At 34.9% G+C, this 18,066-nt stretch overlaps 1 protein-coding gene and 1 long non-coding RNA gene across 4 annotated transcripts in view; both read left to right on the top strand.

The window, feature by feature from the left end:
- Positions 1 to 18,066, top strand: part of LOC103040198 (butyrophilin-like protein 2) — a 275,510-nt gene that overhangs the window by 111,781 nt on the left and 145,663 nt on the right. The window lies entirely within an intron of this gene.
- Positions 585 to 11,443, top strand: LOC111192412 (uncharacterized). Its single transcript, XR_007424471.1, has 3 exons — positions 585 to 630; positions 1,732 to 1,806; positions 11,179 to 11,443. It is a non-coding gene; the product is annotated as an uncharacterized LOC111192412 (long non-coding RNA).

Consider the following 18,066-nt stretch of genomic DNA (forward strand, 5'->3'; position numbering starts at 1 on the left):
TGTTTATATTTTTTTTAATCAGGAAATGGTGAGCGTACAGTGGAAGATCTGCGAGTCATTCTAATCCCCTCTGAATGTGTTTTTGCTCTGTGCTGTCTTACTCTACAAATAACTACATTCTGTGAGTATTATCTACAAACATAAAACCCTGTACTTAATGTTTCTTATAAATTCATAAATTACCTGAAAATATTCTTATATAAATCCAAACTATTCCTGAATTATTACTCAATCTCAGACATTAGTTTGATTGAGACATTGGTTTGAATACTGAAGTGGATCAGCATGGCCTGATCCAAACAGCTCTGCAATCCTTCAGAAAGAAAGTTGTAGATAAATGTCATTATACTGTCCAGACAATATTTTACAACTGGAGACTTTTATGATAATGCACTCTGTTCTGAAGCAAAATATTTTACAATTTTTATGGCTGTTTTTGACTCCCATAACTCCTATGACTTTTTCTTCTGCAGACAGGAGAGAAAAGTAAGTTGATATTTTAGAGAAATATAAACATAGACAACAAGTTTAAAAAGTTTCAGCTTCACAAGATTACTCATTATTATATACTGTCACTTTAACAGATTGTTGGATGCCCTGAGTATTTGTGGGTGTAAAAGGACATCAGTGGTGAGTCATTTTACTATATTAAAATAAAGTTTATAAATAATGGTGATGAGACAGGAGAAACACAATAAAAGTAATTATTGAGACGTGTAATTGTAATGTTGGTAAAACAAACAAGATGCATGCGGATGCGAAGCTTTGCTTAGGATTTATTATAAAAGAGAAGAAATTTAAAGGTAGTTCAAGTGGTCAGCAAAAAACATGATGTAGACATGAGTAACAGGCTGATCCCAAATATAATCCAATGTGGCAAATTACAGAAAGCCCTCTCTATATATAACTGACGTGGTTGGCGAGACAAACATATGATTATAATGTGATTATAAACGGGGGGGGGGGGGGGGGGGGGATTCTCATACACTGATGGAGGCTATCAGTGACAAACATATATTTCATACCACAGTAATTTGAACCGTGTTAGTCCACTGTAGTCCACTGTAGTGTGAACAGTTTCACGGTGCTCAGTCTGACTCTCACAGTGGGAAACTCGAAAAATATGTGAATTGTGACTGAAATCATGTTATTAATGTATAATTTAGGCTATTGATATCGTAAGCAAAAACCACTACCTCAACCAATAGCAATAATAGTACTAGAATTAACAAACAAATGCAATTTCTTTTTGAAAAAAAACAAAACAATTATTAGCTTAGGCAAAGAATGTATAGGTGCTATATCTTAATGAGCTCCCAACGCATGCTGTTTAAATGTGTCTGGGCCTGGTAATGGAAATGTTTATTTATTTATTTATTTATTTACAAAATTAAACAGGAAAAACAGATAATATACAATGCTTAACATAAGTGGTATTAAAATAATTTAATCCTAAATAAATACCAATCCCAAACACACCTCAAAGTATGAGAGAAACTCTCCATCATCACAAAACTTTAAAACAGTCCTTCTGTTTTTTGACTGACAGAAAATGCGTATAAATCCTGTTTTTACAGTAATACAATACATTTAACAAATACATACATTTTAAATGCATTTCCTACTGTATTACTATTATTCTATGCGAACAATAGTGCAATATAATCTACTACAAAAAAAGCTCTTTTTAATGTAAAGTTATATACTACAAAGGTCTTCCTCTGCACACAGGAACGTAATCATGAACTGGAAGCTTTTCAGTCCACAGAAGCTGCTTCTGCTGCACAAGAAACAGGCACTTAAGAGGTAAGGTGTAGGCATACGAGGACTAAGGAATGACACACGACTGCAGTGGTCTATGGCAAAAGAGCTAGCGCTAGCGTTAGCGGCTAATGCTAATACTGCTCCAGTCTCAGTGCTGGATAAACTTAAACTTCACTGCTCCTTAAAACCTGTTAAAATTCATACACCCTGACGATTTTTGGGAAAATTAAAGGATTTTACGTGCTCCTTATAGTGCGGTTCTTCTTATTGAACCTTCTTTTTAAGTGAGATTAGTGCAAATGTTACAGCTTACTTAACACAAGTTAGCTAGCTGTGATGCTCACGAAAAGTCTGGTAAATGAAATTCATTCTACCTCGTTTGAGCCAAATCAGCTTTCCATTTTTTTTTACTGCATTTAAAAATGAAAAGATGCTGGATATCATTTATTTTTACAGCAAAATTAATCACCAGTGTCAGGACAATGACATCCATATTTTTATACACTATTTATACAACCCCAATTAGAAAAATTCCTGCATTTCCAACCTGCTACCCATTTTAAAAAGGGGTTGGATGGTAAATAATTTACCTCTTCGTAATGCAGAGGTGTCAAGTAACTAGGTAGTAATACTTTGTTACCTTACTTAAGTAGAAATTTTGGTAACACTTTATTTTAAGGAACACAAATTAGGCGCTTATTAATGTCTTATGTCTTATTTGCTTAACAAAGCCAAAATTAGACATTTATAAATGATTTATTCACTACTTATTAGTCTTTATTCTGTGTAAGTGTTATTGGTGCTTAATTAGTGGTCTGTTATGTAGAAATGATTAATAATGGCTGTATTAGTTCTTAATTAGTTCAGAATAAACGGCTTGTACTCTTGGGAATAATTTGATATATCTTAATAATTCTATATATTTAGGAATAATTTAGAATATTTGGGAATAATTTGATATATTTGGAACAATTTAGTATATTTAGGAATTATTTGGTATATTTGTTTACTTTCTGGTGCTATGTAACTAATATCCCTTATGAAACTATGATAAATGGCAATATATTGGAAAATATAGTGCAATATATTAAATAATAAGTTTTCATATATGGAAAAAAGGACATCTATTGTTTAATATATGACAATTTATGCATGGACCATTTATGTCTATATATTGGTAAATATAAAAACATACCACAATAAAGACCAAATCTCTAAACTGCTAAACTGCAATATTTTTTAGACCAAATGCTTTTTTTTGTATTTATTAGTTTTTCTTTTTTTTTATTAGTCTTTCTTAGTTAAGCATTTCACAAAAGAGACAAAAGCATACCATGGTTTAAAATACATCCTGAATGTGCCAATAAAGGTCCACAGTTACAAACCCAATAAACAAAATACATTTACATTTACATCATCTACAATTACTTAAATAAAGCGGTCATATTCATGTTTGCATATTAAAAATTTTAATGTAACAAAGATTGACAAGTTATTACATTTATTTTTTTTTTTTTTTGCCCAAATGCTGCATACATTACACAGACCTAGCCCAAAATCTTATATTTAGGTGTATTACACTTTTGATTTTTATTATATTGCTAATAATGTATTACATTTTTTAAATCATTTTAAATAATTGCAAGAAAAAAAAGCATTAGCTATGGTCAGTGTGAGTGAATCACCACATACAACAGTTCCTGTAAATGTGCTGTGTCTCAGTTGTAACCTGCTGAAAATACCCTCCCTCTCCTTAAATCATAATTGTTACATTTTCAGTTTGAAGATTGAGCAAAAATGTACCGTGGTTTTCAGACAAGCCAAATTTGGCAGGATAACCGCGAACCTGGCAACTCTGGGGAAAAGCGTTCTGTGATTGGACTGCAAGAGCAGAAGATTTAGACAAACAAGTATCAGCAGTTACAGCGCGATAGGGCGGGACTGTGCTTTGGATGATGTTCGGAGAAAAGACGCTAAAATTGGCTCTCAGTTTGAATGAACTGAATGAATATACAGGTTATGGTTTGCCCTCGTTTCTTGGACGGAGGGACCAATGCAGTGAGCACTGTGTCAACCAGCTGGATACCTGACTCTGACCCAACAGAAACCTCCCCGCAGTCCTTCTAAAGTTCTAAAGGCAAGGTGAGTCCTTAATTTAAACAGTAGCTCATCATAACACAGTTTAAAGAATCCACATGCTGATAATAAGGCTAAGTTTTTTAAGCAGTTTAAAAATTATAGTGAGGTGTACATTCTTGCTAAACTGCTTAGTCTACACAATTTAAATTATGAGTTATAACTAGCTACCTTAGCTATAGTTTAACTAGCTAACCTAGCTTTAAGTTAACTAGCTACTTTATCTTTAGTTTAACTAGCCAACCTAGCTACCAGCTAACCTAGCTTCAAGTTAACTAGCTACCTTTGCTTTAATTTAACTAGCCAGCCTTGCTTTAAAGTAACTAGCTAGCTTAGCTTTAAGTTAACTAGCTACCTTTGCTTTAAGTTAACTAGCTACCTTTGCTTTAATTTAACTAGCCAGCCTAGCTTTAATGTAACTAGCTAGCTTAGCTTTATTTTAACTAGCCAGCCTAGCTTTACTTTAACTAGCTAGCTTAGCTTTATTTTAACTAGCCAGCCTAGCTTTAATTTAACCAGCTAACTTAGCTTTATTTTAACTAGCCAGCCTAGCTTTAATGTAACTAGCTAGCTTAGCTTTATTTTAACTAGCCAGCCTAGCTTTAACTTAACTAGCTAACCTAGCTTTATTTTAACTAACCAGCCTAGCTTTAATGTAACTAGCTAGCTTAGCTTTATTTTAACTAACCAGCCTAACTTTAATTGAACTAGCTAGCTTAGCTTATTTTAACTAGCTAAACTAACTTTAACTTAACTAGCTAACCTAGCTTTAATTTAACTAGCTAAGCAAGCTTTAATTTAACTAGCTAACCTAACTTTAACTAGCTAACCTAGCTTTAATTTAACTATCTAGTCTAGCTTTATTTTAACTAACTAACCTAAATTTAATTTAACTAGCTAACCTAGCTTTAATTTAACTATCTAGTCTAGCTTTAATTTAACTAGCTAACCTAACTTTAAGTTAACTAGCTACCTTTGCTTTAATTGAACTAGATAACCTAGCTTTAAGTTATAATTTAAAGCTAGCTAACCTAGCATTCATTTTAAGTTATAATTAGCTAACCTATCTTTAATTTATGTTATAACTAGTTAACCTATCTTTAATTTTGGATTTATTACTAGCTAACCTAGCTTTAATTTATAAGTTATAACTAGCTAACTAGTTAGCTAGCTAATTTAGCTTTGAGATATGTTTTAATTAGCTAATCTAGCTATCTCACTTTATCCCATGAAATAGCTATGCTAATTTATTTTGTATTAAGGATTTAGCTGTACATTATTAAACTATCACAGTTTACCTTTAAATTAGGCTTGTTCGCGGTGGGTTCCAAATACTGAAACTTGTTTTTAATCTAAGAGTATTTGGACCCACTTGTAACTAAGTAGCATTGTGTTGCTGGTGGTCATTGTTTGTTTATTTCTCATTTTCTTCCTTTGTTATAAGGTGAAACTGGGGAAGGAAGGCACCATCACTGTCTCAGCCCATTGTTGGAAGACTGCAAAAGCACAAGCTACAGCCAGTGGGACAGCACGAGTGCTACTGATGGAACTCTTTAATGTTGATGTTTTTCTGAACTTTAAGCATACCTTTATCTGTTTTTGTATTATACATATAGTAGTATATGGTAGTATATATTCTTGAATTTATAGTGAAGTGTATTGTTAAATATATAATAAAATAAATTGTGATGTGTGGTAATAGATGGTATGTGTATTATTGATAGTAATATATTAAAATATATTCTTGAATACATAGCGAAGTGTATTGTTCAAAATATAAAGTACAATATATAGTACACTGCAAAATATGTGGTAATAAATGGTACATAATAATTGATAAGTCATGTTCATATGTTGCCATTGCTGTTACAGTTACCATTTTAGCTATATTGGTATCTGCACATTCGACCAGTCAGTCAGTCAATCTACATTTTAAATTTAACAGTTGAGAGTCTTAAACCAATAGAAAATAAAACTGCTTGAATTCAAAAGAGAATAAATGTGCTAAAATGTGTTTTCTGTTGTTTCATTAGGACAACTGCATTTTTGACATTCAACTTATGTAAATGGGAAGTCAAACACACAGTTCTTTTTAGTGTCTAATTAGTGATGAACAGAACCTCACTTTAGAATATGGTACACTTCTGGGTGTATAAGTGACTTATTAAGCACTTATTAGCTAAATTGTGATGGAGATTGACTTATTAAATGTTTATTTTGCGCTTTTTAGTGTGTAATTAGTGATGAACAGAACCTTACTTTAGAATATGGTACACTTCTTGGTCTATTAGTGACTTATTAAACCTGTATTAAGTACATCGTGAGGGGGATTGATTGATAAAATATTTATTCAGTTCTTTTTAGTGTCTAATTAGTGATGAACAAAACCTCACTTTAGAATATGGTACACTTCTTGCTCTATTAGTGACTTATTAAACCCTGATTAACTCCGTACCAAACTCACATAGATCAGATTGCGACCAATTATACACTAATAACGTGTTTGGCTAATTTTGGCTAATAGTTAATGCTTAATAACCTGGGTGCTAACATAACTGTTTATAGTGCACTATAAGAACTAATACAGCCATTATTAATCATTTCCACATAACAGACCACTAATTAAGCACCAATAACCCTTACACAGAATAAAGACTATTAAGTAGTGAGTAAATCATTTATAAATGTCTAATTAAGGCTTTATTAAGCAAATAATAAGACATTAATAAGTGCCTAATTTGTGTTCCTTAAAATAAAGTGTTACCGAAATTTTGGGTATTTATACTTTAGAGGAGTATTTTTTTTTTCAGACGACTTTTTACTTCTACTCCTTACTTTTTTACGCGTTTATCGGTACATTCTACTCCTTACATTTTAAAAATAGCCTCGTTACTCCTATTTCATTCCAGCTTTATTTGATTCCGGCTGGTCAACATAAAAAAAAAAAAAAAATGCTTCAATTGCCTGGCTGGCTCTGGGGCTAACTGAACCTAATCATTGGGCTGGATTTTTAATTTCTGAACCTGTATTAACCACCTTAAGTTAGGTGTGAGTTTGGGTCATAAAGATCTATTTTAGGTTCTAAGCCGAGCTAAGAACAGAGTAGACAACACTGGCTTTATAAAACTTTATAAAAAATATTCTGTTGACTCTTTCTGTTTGTTTACTGCGTAACTCTGTAAATTCATATGCCATAGTTTTGATGCTTCAGTATTAATCTGCAACAAATGTAGAAAAAAAAGAGAAACTTTTGACTGGTACTTTATATTATTGCTATATGCAATATTTGTAAGTTGATTGTGCAAAGCTACAGTCTACAGCTGGTTGGTAAAGCATGTAGTAAGGACAGGTATGATGCTGTCTGTAAAAGATTTCTATGACATCCCTCTGAATCTCTGAACTTTTTAGCATCATTTCAGTTCTTACAGTCATCTAGTCATCAGGAGTAGTGCACTATAGGCCCCTGTAGTGAGGCCTAGGCTTCTGTTTATAAGGTCATTTTTACCCTTTCATTACTTTTACTTTTATCCTTTAAGTAGTTCTGAAAACAGTACTTTTATACTTTTACTTAAGTAAAACATTTGAGTTGATACTTCAACTTCTACAGGAGTATTTTAAACCCCAGTATTTATACTTCTACTTTGAGTAATGAATATTAATATTTTTAACACCGTTGTTGTAATGTTGTCATAACTTTATACACTTAAAAGACGTTTAGGAGACCAAGTGATTGAGAGTCTTAGGTGATATTTTGTCCCATTCTTCCTACAAACAAGTCATTGTTAAGTTTTTCATTAAAAAAAAAATCTCCAAACATTCTCTACTAAAGACAGATCAGGGTTACGTTTCCCGAAAGCAATCAGTCTTAGCAAATAACAAACAAACGAATGCAGGCAAACAATGTGCTTATAATCCAACCACACACAATTTTAACTCAAAACTCAAATATCCAATATTTATATAAGAATTGTTTTTTTAATCAGTATCATTATACATACAGTGGCTTGCAAAAGTATTCACACCCCCTGAACTTTTCCACATTTGGCACCTTACAACCACAAACTTAAATGTATTTTATTGAGATTTTAAGTAATAGACAAACACAAAGTATTGAACAAGTGTGAAGTGGAATTAAATTATACATGTTTTAAAATTTTTTTATCAAATAAAAATGAGAAAATTGTGATGTGGAAACATGTAGTTTAGTGTAATTTAGTCTCAGTATAAATACACCTGTTCTGTATCGACCTCAGTGATGTCACGCCCTCGCTATGTTTCCCTGTGTTTTCCCTGTTTCCTAGTGTGTGTCTCCTGTAGTTTTCCATCACTTGTGTCTAATTTGTAGCTCCGCCCCTTCCCCAGGTGTTCAGTGTTTCATGTTACTATATATAGTACCCTTTTGTCTATGTTTATCGGTCGGTCTTTATGTAGCGAAGGAGCAGACGGGAGGCGGACGTAAGACCGAAGGAGGAGGTAAGACCAAAGAATTTATTAATAAACAAACAAATAAATAAACAAACAAACAAGGAAAAAAACAGAAAAGGTACACTACCGTTCAAAAGTTTGGGGTCACATTGAAACATCCTTATTTTTGAAGGAAAAGCACTGTACTTTTCAATGAAGATAACTTTAAACTAGTCCTAACTTTAAACAAATACACTCTGTACATTGCTAATGTGGTAAATGACTATTCTAGCTGCAAATGTCTGCTTTTGGTGCAATATCTACATCGGTGTATAGAGGCCCATTTCCAGCAACTATCTCTCCAGTGTTCTAATGGTACAATGTGTTTGCTCATTGGCTCAGAAGGCTAATTGATGATTAGAAAACCCTTGTGCAATCATGTTCACACACCTGAAAACAGTCTAGCTCATTACAGAAGCTACAAAACTGACCTTCCTTTGAGCAGATTGAGTTTCTGGAGCATCACATTTGTGGGGTCAATTAAACGCTCAAAATGGCCAGAAAAAGAGAACTTTCATCTGAAACTCGACAGTCTATTCTTGTTCTTAGAAATGAAGGCTATTCCATGCGAGAAATTGCTAAGAAATTGAAGATTTCCTACAACGGTGTGTACTACTCCCTTCAGAGGACAGCACAAACAGGCTCTAACCAGAGTAGAAAAAGAAGTGGGAGGCCGCGTTGCACAACTAAGCAAGAAGATAAGTACATTAGAGTCTCTAGTTTGAGAAACAGACGCCTCACAGGTCCCCAACTGGCATCCTCATTAAATAGTACCCGCAAAACACCAGTGTCAACATCTACAGTGAAGAGGCGGCTGCGGGATTTTGGGCTTCAGGGCAGAGTGGCAAAGAAAAAGCCATATCTGAGACTGGCTAATAAAAGAAAAAGATTAAGATGGGCAAAAAAACACAGACATTGGACAGAGGAAGACTGGAAAAAAGTGTTGTGGACGGATGAATCCAAGTTTGAGGTGTTTGGATCACAAAGAAGAACGTTTGTGAGACGCAGAACAAATGAAAAGATGCTGGAAGAATGCCTGACGCCATCTGTTAAGCATGGTGGAGGTAATGTGATGGTCTGGTGCTGGTAAGGTGGGAGATTTGTACAGGGTAAAAGGGATTCTGAATAAGGAAGGCTATCACTCCATTTTGCAACGCCATGCCATACCCAGTGGACAGCGCCTGATCGGAGCCAATTTCGTCCTACAACAGGACAATGACCCTAAACACACCTCCAAATTGTGCAAGAACTATTTACAGCAGAAGCAGGCAGCTGGTATTCTATTGGTAATGGAGTGGCCAGCGCAGTCACCAGATCTGAACCCCATTGAGCTGTTGTGGGAGCAGCTTGACCGTATGGTACGCCAGAAGTGCCCATCCAACCAATCTAACTTGTGGGAGCTGCTTCTAGAAGCGTGGGGTGCAATTTCTCCAGCTTACCTCAACAAATTAACAGCTAGAATGCCAAAGGTGTGCAAAGTTTGATGTAAAAACAATGTTATTTCAAATACAAATCATTATTTCTAACCTTGTCAATGTCTTGACTCTATTTTCTATTCATTTGACAACGTATGGTGGTGAATAAGTGTGACTTTTCATGGAAAACACAAAATTGTTTGAGTGATCCCAAACTTTTGAACGGTAGTGTATAAACATAAACAAACAGGGGGGAACCCAAAGAGCTAAACTAAACAGAAAATGAATAAACAGGGCTAGGGATGAATATACAAAATAAACAAGGAACTAGAATAAACAAGAGAATATAAAGAAATGGAAAACAAAGGAACATGGGTATAACAATGGCAAAGAACGTGGACAGACAGACAGCAAACATAGACAAAAGGGTACTATATATAGTAACATGAAACACTAAACACCTGGGGAAGGGGCGGAGCTACAAATTAGACACACGTGATGGAAAATCACTGGGGAAACACACTAGGAGACGGGAAAAACACAGGGAAACATAGCAAGGACGTGACAAGTGATTTGTTAGAGAACCCTAGTGAACAAACAGCATCATTAAGACCATGGAACTCACCAGAGATAAAGTTGTGGAGAAATTTAAAGCAGGGTTAGATTATAAAACCATAACCCAAGCTTTCATCACACTTTTCATTTTTTTGTTTTATTTTGAAAACCATGTATAATTTCTGTTCCACTTTACACTTATGCAATGCTTTGTGTTTGTCTATTAAAATAGACGATTAAATAAAATACATTTAAGTTTGTGGTTGTAAGGTGACAAAATGTTGGAAAAGTTCAAGGGGTATGAATACTTTTGCAAGCCACTGTATATAGCTCTGGAAAAAATAAGTATATATAAATATAAACTACAAACAATTTTTCAAATTCCGAATAAAAATATTGTCATTTAGTGAATGTATTTGCAGAAAATGGTTGAAATAACAAAAGATGCAGAGCTTTCAGACCTCAAATAATGCAAAAAAAGAAGAAGTTTTAAGAGTTCAGAAATCAATATTTGGTGAAATAAACCTGTTTTTTAATCCCAGTTTTTGTGCATCTTGGTCTAATATTTTTTTTGTCTGTCCCAACTATTTTTGTGATCTGCTGAAGGCCTAAAATGCAGGAATTTTACACTTTTAAGTTTTTTTAATTTAAATAAATCTGAATAAATCTTCAACAGAAATTTCGGTATACACTCAAAATTCACAACAGAGATTTTCAAAAGAATACAATTTTTTCAAAAACATACAGTTTAGTATTTTTTATTCAAATATTCTCTCCTTCTGTAAAACTGTAATGCATTTTGTCTTATGAACATCATTTATTATACATATTTTTTGTTTTACAGGTATTGAGTGATTATCACACTCAACTACAAGATCAACTACAGGCTTCTTCCTACCTGTACTGATCACTCCTGAAGGCTTACGCTACCTCCCGGCCGCTGCGCTCCTCCAATGAACGTCGCCTCGCTTTACCAAACAAACACTCACACAAAGCAATCCAGACTGTTCTCATACAGAGTTCCCCAATGGTGGAACAAACTACCCTCCACTACCAGATCAGGAGAATCTCTCACTATCTTTAATAAACTCCTGAAGACAGAGCTCTTCAAAGAGCACTTACTCTCCTAACACCTCTAACTAACTACCTTCTACTACCAGATCAGGAGAATCTCTCACTATCTTTAATAAACTCCTGAAGACAGAGCTCTTCAAAGAGCACCTACTCTCCTAACACCTCTAACTAACTACCTTCTACTACCAGATCAGGAGAATCTCTCACTATCTTTAATAAACTCCTGAAGACAGAGCTCTTCAAAGAGCACCTACTCTCCTAACACCTCTAACTAACTACCTTCTACTACCAGATCAGGAGAATCTCTCACTATCTTTAATAAACTCCTGAAGACAGAGCTCTTCAAAGAGCACTTACGTACTCTCCTAACACCTCTAACACACTAACTACTTCTAACCTCATTTCCTTCTTCCCCTCCTTCACTTCTCTATCCCATTATTTCCCTTTGACCTCCTTTAAGCCCTATCTTATCTTAATTCCTTTTACTTTTGTACTTGACTTTTGTAAGTCGCTCTCGATAAAAGCGTCTGCCAAATGTAATGTAATGTAATGATGGGGTAGATGTGTTAGGGTTCTGAGAGATCTAGTGGAGCCATACAGGAAAGTGAAGGTTAGCATGTGCTTCCTCTGAGGTAACATGCTGGAACTGGACAACACACTGGTTCTCACTGTACAGAAGAAAAAGAAGAAAAATTGGTATTTCACTACAGATGTAAACCTGCTTGATCATGTATTAAACTGTGCTTGATTGGCTGTGTGTATTAAAAGGCTGTATATTTTGGAAGTTTATTTTTGCTTTTTTATATATTAATAATTATAAATATATTAATTTATATTGTGTTTAAACAGAATGTCTTTCTAATCAGCATTTCTTTTTTATAAAACCACATGGATGTCTTAACCTAATGCTTAAAGATAATTAATATAAAACAAAGAAAAAAATATAAAATGTTTAGTTGGCAGCACTATGGGTGCATCCAAAAAACCCAAAAGTTGCTTCCTTGTCCTACTGATCCTCCTATCCTCCTCTCCTTTTGAAAACTGATATTGTGGCCCCATCTTACCACCTGTCTGCATAGTAAAGAAGTCAAAAGAAAGGGATGTGTTTGGCTCAGTTTTGTAGTGGTCAACATCCTATAAAAAAAGGAACAGCTGTACCATTTCCCCAATTACTGCTTCTTCTCTCCTCTCCTCCTCCCCTTTACTCCTCCACTTTCTTGCAGGGGAGGAGGAGAGGTGAACTACCTAAAGTTTCTGGATGCAGCCAGTGTGTAACCTCTGTGGTTGGAGTGAAAGCAAGCTTTTGCCTTCAAAAGTGTGTCACAGGAAGTGACGAGAAGGATAATTTAAAAAGACATTAAAATTGTGACTTATTTTTTGTCTTGCTGTTTTTTCTTTATTTTTCAGACTAGATACAGGTACTTTATAATAGACTGGTTGTTTTGTTTATTTTGTATATTGTCTGTATGCTTTCCTTGTAACCAAAATGTGTGATCCTTTTGGAATAAAAGGATAAAAAACATTAATGGTCAGTGTCCAGTTCAGGACAACAATGTAAGATAACACTAGATTTTTTTTCACATTGTTTCTCTTGTACTGTCCAACACTTTTCAGCATAAATTGTTGTACAGCTCTTGTTAACAGTACGTGTCACACAGGACAGACACTCGCAGATACGAATCACAAAGTTGCAACAAAATGGCAGCAAATATAAACAACATACCAGAGAGTAGTCAGACAAACCAGGGTCATACATGATAGATCCAGAGCAACAAAGGAGAAGGCAAGAGAGAAAAATATAAATATAAAAACGTCAGTAACAAGTAGGACTGGCCCGAATAGCGTTTTTTGAGCTCCAGATATTGGGCACTGATTGGTAGCGAATCTTCGAATATTTGTTTTTAAAAAAAGACAGATTAAAAACAAATTAAAGTACGAAAAAAAATGCAACTCACGGCCCCCTTAATCCACTGCAATATTTTCCACAGACCCCCAGCCCCGAAAAAGAAAGATTTCCCACCCCTTTCCTCGGCCGGGTCGGGCTCAAGGAACAAAATGGTCTGTGATAGGCGTCTGTTTTTTTTTAATTCACACTGTTCTTATTTCTTATTAAATATCTACTAGAGACAGATTATATCTGTACAGTATCATTCATTTCACTTTAGTCCTGAATATATGGAGTGCATTATGTCTCCTTATGCTGTGCTGCGTGCTCTGACCGATGAGACATTTTCACCCCGGATTTTTTTTGTGTTTTTACCCCAGATTTGTTTTGTTTTCACCCCGGAATTTCTGCTGCCCCACACCACGGCTTCTCTGCTGCGTACGCAGGCCAGGAGCGACGCTGCTTCACAGCTTCTCCACTGCACTAGCCCTTACATTTTATTATATAAATCAGTTTTGAAGTGCCTGCAAGATTTTATCATGTATAGCATTACTTTTAATGTCTGACAGAAGCAAATTCATTATACCGCCATTAACCTGTATGAAAGTGTGATGTTAGAGTGAGGTTGAGCTCTGGAAAGGAAAAAAAACGAATATCCGAATACCAAAATTAAAAACCGAATACCTAGTCAACGAGTGAATATCCAAATACCCGAAAATTGGTAATAAAAAAACAGGTCAGCAACGAAAAGGCAAAAACAAAGAAACATGTCATAGAAAAGCTAGTAAAACTAGATTCAATACTCAGCGAAGAGCAAGGAAAACTGAGGGATATTTATACAGCGGAGAACAGGCGGAAACAATCAACAGCTCAAAGAGTGGGAATGCAGTAGCGTCATGTGATCAGTGGAGGGAGGGAAGTCTGAAAAATAGAGTCTTTAGTGACAAGTGCAGAGTCTAGAGCAGGCAGGCTGACAGTGGCAGGATTTACAGTACGGTTGTTTGAACAGAACGCAGAGATTCATGTGCCATAAATGCCAGTAAACAACCCACAAAAAGCTAATCTAAAAGTGGCATGATTGGGCTCACCTTGCCCAAATAAAAACAGAGGGATGACTGGGTTCAGTTTATGTATACTCTTAGGAGACTCTTAGGAGGAGACTCGTAGGAGAACTTTGGAGAGAATTTGAATACAGTGTCTTTTAGGGGAATGCTTTTAAAGCCCAATAAAATAGGGACATAACATATACAATAGTGATTTATTACATATTTATCTACATTTAAAATAAAATACTAGTGCTCTCAGAAGCACACCAGATTATATTCAAACCTGTCTTGAGATTCCTTTATATCAACATTGACCTGTTGACCCAGATTACAATTATTGCAGACTTGTAAACATTTAACTACAAAATACTGTTGAGCATGTAAAGTGACATTTTTATTTTGAATTAGGCATGTCCATGTACTCTCCCCTCCAAAATAGTGGAAGAGTAAGATGATTGAAAATCCTTCAGTGTTTGCAAAATGAAGCTCCACAATTACTGTGGTGTCTAAAGGACCCAACTAATAAATTGTACATGGCCCCCTGTACACTTTGGGCCCTATTTAAGAAATTTATAGACTGTTGGTGGGGTGTAAGATAGCAAAGATAGATAGCAGATAGCGTGTAGGTTCACTGAGAGTGTATACAACCAGTGTATGTGCTGTGCTGTACCACAGAGAGCGCTGGACCTAGCTCCTCTTTTTTCTGTAAGTAATGCCATAACTGTGCTTTGGTGGTGCATTAGCTCATGTATGAACTAATAAAGTTAGTGGAACGCCGCCAGAGGGTGTCCGACTGTCTGCTCCAAAGTACTTCTATCTGGGTTGTAGCTGGAAGTCTGACCTGGGACCTGCTCCGGAGCATTACAGCTGGCACCTCACACCAAGTGATGTCTTGCATTGTGTCATAGTGTTGTCCGTGTTGAAGCAGGGGCATGCAGATTGAAATTCGGGGGTTACACTTGGTGGCCTAATTAATTGAGCTAAAAAAATAAAAACACGTTACTCCTTCCTAATTATATATATATGCTGTATCAGTAAAAATCTTTGAGACATGACGCTGTATCTCGGCTCCAATGTGTGCAGCAGGGCACGAAAGCCCTGGTTCTCAACGACTGAATACAAATGCAAATCCTTTGCCCATTCTGAGTTGTATGGAAGTTTTGAAATTGCTTGCTTGATGGTACACTCATTTTGCAGCTGTAACAGAAGTTGTTTTTTTAGCCTCCTCTGGGTGGAAACATATGGTTCCTCATTTTTGTCGTGTTTCCAAGATATTTGAGCTTTGTTTGACACAACTTGCATTTGGTGCAGCTCTTGTCAGAGGTAGTTTTCCCTTTTACTTCATAGAAACCAAAGTGCTTCCAAACAATAGCTTTTAGTGCAGAGGGTGCCGATTGGACTCGCCGCTTTACCATTCCTGCGTTTTTGTTATGTGCACAGCACAGACTGTCCGGGCAAAATGCTTCCGCTCTGCTGAGTTCTGCTTTTTTTTCTGCTACAACTTTATCTAGGGTGAATGCTTTTTATGGCCACTGTATCAGGAGGTGTTGGTTCACAAACCAAAATTCTCCAGTCAAGCGCTCCTCCAAACTCTTACCTAGACATGTACAAGGGATTTGTTTCTATCAAAAAGTGTATGAAGCTTGGTAAAAGTGTGTACACTACTGAGAAGAAAAGTAGTATTCCATTTGAAGTTCATTTTCTGTTTCTGTTAAGAGAATTTCAGACTTTGATATGATGCTAACCATTTGTGTTTAGTGGAAATCATTGGGCCACAATTTACAGTGAGTATTTGGACACACTAAGAGCTATCTAATTACCCCAACAGTACTGTCACAATAACTACTTTTTCTTTAAAGATATAATGATCTGTTGACTTTTAACATTTGTTTAATTCCACTGATGTAATGATGATTTAATAGAATAACTTTTTAAAAGTGCCATGACTCATTAAGTTTTAAAAAACATTCAGTTTCTGAAATATTTAAAATGTTTAAATATCCTAAATAAATAAAACATTTCTGAGGAAAGTCGACACAGAGGTTAATCCAGTCCATTCAATTGGCTTTTCTCACCAAGTAAACCCAATGAGCAATACTGATTTAGCTTTAATAACTGTATTTGTATCAAGTATTTGGACACACTAAGAGCTATCTAATTACCCCAACAGTACTGTCACAATAACTACTTTTTCTTTAAAGATATAATGATCTGTTGACTTTTAACATCTGTTTAATTCCACTGATGTAATAAGAATAATAATAATAAGAAGAAGAAGAAGAAGAACTTTTTAAAAGTGCCATGACTCCTTAGGTTTTAAAAACATTCAGTTGCTGAAATATTTAAAATGTTTAAATATCCTAAATAAATAAAACATTTCTGAGGAAAGTCGACACAGAGGTTAATCCAGTCCATTCAATTGGCTTTTCTCACCAAGTAAACCCAATGAGCAATACTGATTTAGCTTTAATAACTGAAGTCAGATGATCATGTAATTATTATGACAGGTTTACCTGCAGAGCTACTCATTAGTCCACTGTGTGAATGGTGATCCTATAACACACAGTACATGCAACACAGTACTTACTAATATATTTGTATTCAGTTATTAATAAAATTCAGCACTGAACATTACAGGTGAATGTGAGAGTGGGGAATAGGTGGGAATTAGCACCAATTCTTTACAGTGAACATACACAGCTTCTAATTTTGTATATGCAATGAATTGGATGGTAAAATAGTTGAAAAATAGGTAAAATACAAGACCCAGATAGCAAAGGAACATTGAATCAATGTTTATTTTGGGTTTTTCTTTGTCAGTTTTGGTTGATGACCACAAATCAACCATATTTCAACATTGTATTTGGGTTTAGGTCTTAACTGTTGTTCAACATTGAAAAGAAGACATGGAATCAACATTGTTGTTGGGTTTAAGTCTTAACTATTATTTACCATTGAAAAGAAGACATGGAATCAACATTGTTGTTGGGTTTAAGTCTTAACTGTTATTTACCATTGAAAAGAAGACATGGAATCAACATTGTTGTTGGGTTTAAGTCTCAACTGTTATTTACCATTGAAAAGAAGACATGGAATCAACATTTTTTGGAGTTTAAGTCTTAACTGTTATTTAACATTGAAAAGAAGACATGGAATCAACATTTTTTGGGGGTTAAGTCTTAACTGTTATTTAACATTGAAAAGAAGACATGGAATCAACATTTTTGGGGGTTTAAGTCTTAACTGTTATTTAACATTGAAAAGAAGACATGGAATCAACATTGTTATTGGTTACAATCTACAATGCAACCCATAACGGCCATTTACCTAACTAAATACAAATTATTAACCAAATTAAAAAAGTTTTGTATATTTATTTATAAGCATTCTGATCCCATTTACAGTGCAGTCACTTGGTGTTACAACATGTTTACACCTGCTACTATAGTACTCCATACAAAATATTCCTTGTACATTTATTTATTTTTTTGCAGTAATAAACTGAATTTGACAATGATATATGTAAAATTACAGAAATGCATCCAAATAGTTTCTTTAAAATTGTCAGCTAAAACTGTTAAAAACAGATAACTCACATTATTACAGGAAAATACTGTATAATTTACTGGGAATACCAGTCAAGCTGGTTGACATACAGAAGATAACTCTCTTGATTGAAGATCAGACAGGATTTTTTAGAAAGAACAGACAAATCCAAGATAAGAAG

Source organism: Astyanax mexicanus, chromosome 15, assembly GCF_023375975.1.
Source record: "Astyanax mexicanus isolate ESR-SI-001 chromosome 15, AstMex3_surface, whole genome shotgun sequence".
NCBI lineage: Eukaryota > Metazoa > Chordata > Actinopteri > Characiformes > Acestrorhamphidae > Astyanax > Astyanax mexicanus.